Source organism: Felis catus, chromosome C1, assembly GCF_018350175.1.
Source record: "Felis catus isolate Fca126 chromosome C1, F.catus_Fca126_mat1.0, whole genome shotgun sequence".
Lineage (NCBI taxonomy): Eukaryota > Metazoa > Chordata > Mammalia > Carnivora > Felidae > Felis > Felis catus.
Window position 1 is genome coordinate 29,045,861 of NC_058375.1, and position 6,298 is coordinate 29,052,158.

Consider the following 6,298-nt stretch of genomic DNA (forward strand, 5'->3'; position numbering starts at 1 on the left):
ATCCACTCCATCTGCAAATCCTGTTGGGTCTACCTCCAGACCCGGCCCAAACCCACGGACTCCTCACCTACTGCTGCTGCCTACCTGGCCGATTGTGAGCGTCCCCTACTATCCCCCCTGCTCTATCCCCCCACCGGCACAGGCTTCGCACGGTAGCCGGAGAAAAACCTGAAAAATTATAAGGCAGATCCCATCACTCACTACCCTGTTTAAACCTCCCAGTGATTTTCCATTGTACTTGGAATCAAATCCAAACACCATCCCTTATAAGGCCGCATCCCTCTGGCTTCAGCTGTCTGCTCTCTCAGCCTCTGCCTCGCTGGGCTTCTTCGACCACTGCAAACCCTTCCTCGCCTCAGGGCCTTTGCACAGTCCTTCAGATGGACAGCTTCCTTGCTTCCTTCCACTCTCAGCTTCCCACCCGTGTGACCTCTCTGTCTCAGTAGCTCCCCCATCACCCCTTACCACGGCCTCCTTTCTATTGGACGTTGTGTTTGCTCATCATTTCCCTGTTTGCTCCCCTTCCAGCCTCCACTTCCCGGTGCCTGTGTGTGAAAGAGCCCTTCTCTCTTTCACAGCCCTCTCATGCCCTGCAAGGTCCATTGCCAAGGTCACGGACAACCTCCAAATCGTCCTATTCTGCAACTCCTTTGTCTTCCTCCTTCTCTCGCTCTCTGCAACTCTTGACGCCCCCTCCTTCTTGGAGTGCTTCCCTCCACCCTCCTGGTCCCAGTTCCTTGTCCTTCTGCCTACTCTCCTCCAAGCCCTAACTGTAGGCAGGCCCAAGGTTATTGCTGGCTCTCTGCCCTTCCCTTCAACCATGAACTAATCATACAGATAAAAAACACAATATCCAATAGTAAGGAAAGTAAATGTGATGGTTAATTTTACATGTCAACTTGGCCAGGCCATGGTACAAACATTATTCTAGATGTTTTTACATGGGATTAACATTTAAGCCAGTGGAGTCTGAGGAAAGCAGATCACCCTTCATGGTGTGGGTGGGCCACATCCAATCAGTTGAAGGCCTTAATAGAACCAAGACTGACATCCACTGAGCAAGAAAGAATCCTGCCAACAGTCAGCCTTGGCAGTCAAACTGCAACACCAACTCTTCCCCAGGTCGCCAGCCTCCTGGCTTACCCTGCAGATTTTGGACTTGCTAAGCCTCCACAATTGTGTGAGACAATTCCTTAAAATACACACGCGCGCGCGCACACACACACACATTATCGGTTCTGTTCCTCTGAAGAACTCTAATACACTAAGTGATAACTTAAAGTTAGCCAAAACAATCCGAAACTCTTTTCCTTTTTTTTTTTAAGTTTATTTATTTGTGAGAGAGAGAGAGAGAAAGAGCATGCACGTGCCCGAGTAGGCAGAGAGAGAGGGGAGAGAGAGAATCCCAAGCAGGCTTTGCACTGTGGGCGTGCGGGGGCCAATGTGGGGCTCAAGTTCATGAACCCGTGAGATCATGACCTGAACCGAAATCAAGAACAGGACGCTTAACTGTGCCATCCAGCGCCCCCCGCCGCCCGGCCCCAAACTCCTTTCCTTAATAAGATTATTCTCACAGATCCAAGTCTGTTGGGCCTGAGAGTCCGGATATCTAGGCGTCAGTCCCAAGTCTGCCACAGGCTGGATGGATGATCTCATCTAAGCTCCAGTCTTGCTCATATCAATAAAAAGCACCTCTAGTCACCTGACCGCTCGAGGTAAAACCTGAGAGATTTGGTTGGCAGCTTTCCTCCGATCCCCAGGTCTGGTCCACCAGCAAGTTGCCTCCCTTCCACCTCCAGAGGGTCTCCTGGCTCCAGACACTGGCTTCCATCGGCTCTGCCAGCATCCTGGTCCCCGCAACGCCGGCACCTGCCTGCCGGAGCTGTCTGCCCCCTTCCCTCCTGCTTTATAGTCCACGGCAGCCAGAGCGAGTTTTAAAATCGCTCTGATTTCTAAAAAACATAAATCCTACCGTAGCGCTTGTGTTAGTTTCCTGTGGCCGCCGTAACAAATCACCCCAAACTCAGTGGCTTAAGACACCCAAATGTATCATCTTACAGTTCTAGAAGTCAGAAGTTTGAGATGGGTTGCTGGGGCTGCGTGCCTTTTCCACCTTCCAGAGGCCGCCCACACCCTTAGCTCATGCCCCCTCCTTGGATCACTTTGACCTTTGCTCCTCTGACTCTGACCCTCCCCACGTCCTTTTAATAAGGATGCTGTGATTAGACGGGCCCACCTGGATGACCCAGGATAATGTCCCCATCTCAAGATCCTTAACATAGGCACAGGTTTTGGGGATTCAGATACAGACATCTTTGGGGGGTGTCTAGCTCAGCTCTTTAATCCTCCCAACGGCTCCCCACTGCACTTAGAATTAAAAGCAAACATTTCCCCTGCTTTACAACACCCGCCCCCTCCCTGGGAGCCGGCCCGTATTCACCTACTCTGCCCATGGAGGCAATGTTGGTGTCCCCTGCATGCACCAAACACAGTCCTGCCATAAAGCCTTTGTCCTGCTTTCCTTTCTGACTCCAAAGTTCTTCGGCCCCGTCTTGTCTTTTAGGCCTCAGCCCTCCTCAGAGAGGCTTTCTCTGGTCCCAAGTGCCTCTCATGGGCCATTTGAAATTGTTTTCTTCGTTGGACTTAATCTGTGCCTGATGTTTTCTTGCTGATTATTTATTTGTTGGTTGTTCATCTCCCCCATTAGAACGCAGATGTCTTCAAAGCTAGGACCCTGTCACTCCAGTATGCCGGCAGTGGAACTCAAGTAGTATTTGTTGGATACATCAGTGAGCCTTGGTTTCCTCATTTTTCTTTTCTTCTTCTTCTTCTTCTTCTTCTTCTTCTTCTTCTTCTTCTTCTTAATGTTTATTTTTGAGAAAGACAGAGTGTGAACAGGGGAGGGGCAGAGAGAGAGAAAGACACAGAATCCCAAGCAGGCTCCAGGCTCTGAGCTGTCAGCACAGAGCCCGACGCGGGGCTTGAACCCACAAACTGTGAGATCATGACCTGAACCGAAGTTGGATGCTCAATCGACTGAGCCACCAAGGTGCCCCTCCTCATCTTCCCAATAATCTTACTTTCTGTCTTATCAGCTTCCTTTGAGGAGTAAATGAGGTAATGATAGCTACCACTTTTTGTTGCCAATAATGAGTCAAGCAATGCACTAGGAACTTTACGTCTAACATAGAATGTTCATGTCTTACGGGCACCTCGGTGCCCCTTAGGGTGCCCCTAAGACAATGTTCATGTCTTAGGAGCCTGCTTCGGATGCTGTGTCTCCCTCTCGCTCTCTGCCCCTCCCCCACTCATGCTCTGTCTCTCAAAAATAAATAAACGTTAAAAAAAAAAAAGAATGTTCACGTCTTAGTTCAAGGTCATCAGTGACAAGAGAAAGAGAAAGAAAGAAAGAAAGAAAGAAAGAAAGAAAGAAAGAAAGAAAGAAAGAAAGAAAGAAAGAAAAGAAGCCCTCTCAAGCCAGCTCAAGGAAAAGGGGGTTTATTGGAAGGCTGTAACCCATGATCTTCAAGCATCCAAGGAGAAGAAACAAAAACGAGAGACGGGCTGCTTCCTGAGGACCCAGAGGTGATAGCTGCCACCCTCCATCCCTCCCACTATGAGGCTGCCTGCTCCTTCATCACCACTTCTGTCTGCACTCACTGGGCCTTCTCTCTGAAGACCAGCTTCTTCTGCGTAGACATGGCCACCCACGGCTCACCACAGCCTCAACTCTCCACTACCTTACGGCGTAGCTGCCCAGGATGAATTTCTGCCTCCCGGGGTCCCCAGCCTCTTCCAGAAAAAGAGCATCCAATTGCCCTGAATAGAGTCCGCGGTACAATCACCTGGAGGCGGGATGTGGAGGTCATGAGGCACATGTGGCTGCCTGGGCACGTGCCTTCAGGAGGGGTTGTGGATGGGGGCCGCTTCCAAAGAAAGGAGCGTGACCAGGTAGTGACCCCCCAAACACATCTGCTATAATGCAGAGCACTTGGCACAGCCCGGCACATAGTGTGTCCTCATCAAACATTCTCCCCTTCCCACCTCCCTTCCGTTTTACTGGCCCATAGTTCTCTGGCTTCCCAATACCTCTGTCTCCAGCGTGGCTTTCTTATCTTTACACCTGTCAATACTACAGGCTGCCCTCCATGTCTTCAAATTCAGCTCAGAAAAAGCCAGATTCTTCTTCCCCCCCAAACTGGCTCGTGTCCCTAGTTCTCCTGGCTCTGCCCCAGCCCAGCTCCAAACCCTGCATCTCCCTTCACCCATCCGAGAGCCTCGGACAGAGTGTCTGCTTTCCTGTCCCCACCCAGCCTGTATGGTTGTCTCCTCCTGACCCCTGCCCGGTCCCCATTCCCAGAGAATGAGTGTGCACACACACGTGGGGCAGAGTGGTGAAGCCCCACGCTTTGGAGCCAGACAAACCCTGTTCCAAATGCCAGCGCTGCTCATTTTGTGTCTTGAACTTGACAAGTTCGGTCTCCTTGTGAGTGAAATAATAATAATATGACACAGGGGCGCCTGGGTGGCTCGGTCGGTTGGGCGTCTGACTTCGGCTCAGGTCACGATCTCACTGTTCGTGAGTTCGAGCCCCACGTCGGGCTCTGTGTTGACAGCTCGGAGCCTGGAGCCTGCTTCGGGTTCTGTGTCTCCCTCTCTCTCTGTTCCCCCCTGCTTGCGCTCTGTCTCTCAAAAATAAATGAAGATTTGGGGCGCCTGGGTGGCGCAGTCGGTTAGGCATCCGACTTCAGCCAGGTCATGATCTCGCGGTCCGTGAGTACGAGCCCCACGTCAGGCTCTGGGCTGATGGATCGGAGCCTGGAGCCTGTTTCCGATTCTGTGTCTCCCTCTCTCTCTGCCCCTCCCCCGTTCACGCTCTGTCTCTCTCTGTCCCAAAAAGAAATAAACGTTGAAAAAAAAAATTAAAAAAAAATAAATGAAGATTTAAAAAAAATTTAAAATAATATAATAATATAATAATATTATAATAATTATTATTATAGTTCCTGCCTTACAGGGTCCTTGTGAGAACTGATGTCGTTCATGTGAAGCAGGCCTATGTATATTTTCTCAGCGACTGATTAGTTTCCCAGCAATGCACCAGGAAGACAAAGATAAGTGAGAAATAGTCCCTTTAAGAAACCTGAAGTTTCCTGACACGTCTGCGTCACTCACTTGCAATAGCTTTTTGACTTCCTGCCTGGCAAGGCCCTCCCGGCAATACATGAACCATTAATTATAGTATATAGCTTTAATTATATATAACTAGCTCCCAGTTATGAGAGCAATTATAATGATTTAGAAAACATGCAGGAGGATTAGAATGACCCTTAATCCCCCCTTTGCGGTAGAATCCACTCCTTCCAGGTACGCTGTTTTGCAACCATTATATCGCTCGTCGTGTGCAGCGTGTATCAATGATCATTTTACAGGCATTGGGCTATGTCACGAAAGGGCTTTGAAGGGCCCCTGTAAGCAGCTTCTGTAGGTGAAGTGGCGAATGTAACAACACATATTTGCCCCCTTTGGTTGTCGGGACGCGTGGGCGGGCTTCTCCCCCAGCACCAGTAATGCCCAATGGGTAGCAGGCCTTCACAGTCTCTGCCACTTGAGGCCTGGCGTTTTATGCCTGCGGTTCGTTTCGTGCTCAGGACAATGCTGGGAGCGGATATCATTATCCTCATCTTACAGGATGAGGAAATAGGCCTTGACCATTCGGGCAGCTCCCCTGCGGTGCCGCGGCCACGAATGACACACTCCGGGTTTGGATCCACATCCGTGTGAACCACCGCCAGGCTCAGTCGTGTCAGTCAGTGTCATAGGCACGACTCCTTTTTGCATGGCTGGTGTGAGTCCTTTCCAGGCCCTTCGTCCATATTGCCAATGTGCTTACCAGAACCCAGATGGTGCCGGGCACGCGGTAGAGGCCTGAGAAGTACTGAATTGACACGTGAAAAGGGGGACAGTGTTTGTCTTTCTCATTATGGCTTCACTACACTGGGTATTCTCTTTAAAGGAAAAAAGGGGCGCCTGGGTGGCTCAGTCAGCGAAGCATCTGACTTCGGCTCAGGTCATAACGTCATGGTTCGTGAGATCGAGCCCCACGTTGGGCTCTGTGCTGGCAGCTCAGAGCCTGGAGCCTGCTTCCGATTCTGTGTCTCCCTCTCTCTCTCTGCCCCTCCCCTGCTCACTCGCTGTCTCTTTCTCTCTCAAAAATAAACATTAAAAAAATTTTTTTAACAAAATAAAGAAAAAATGCTTTGCTAATTTGACAGGCAGAAATGTTATCATTGCTTTC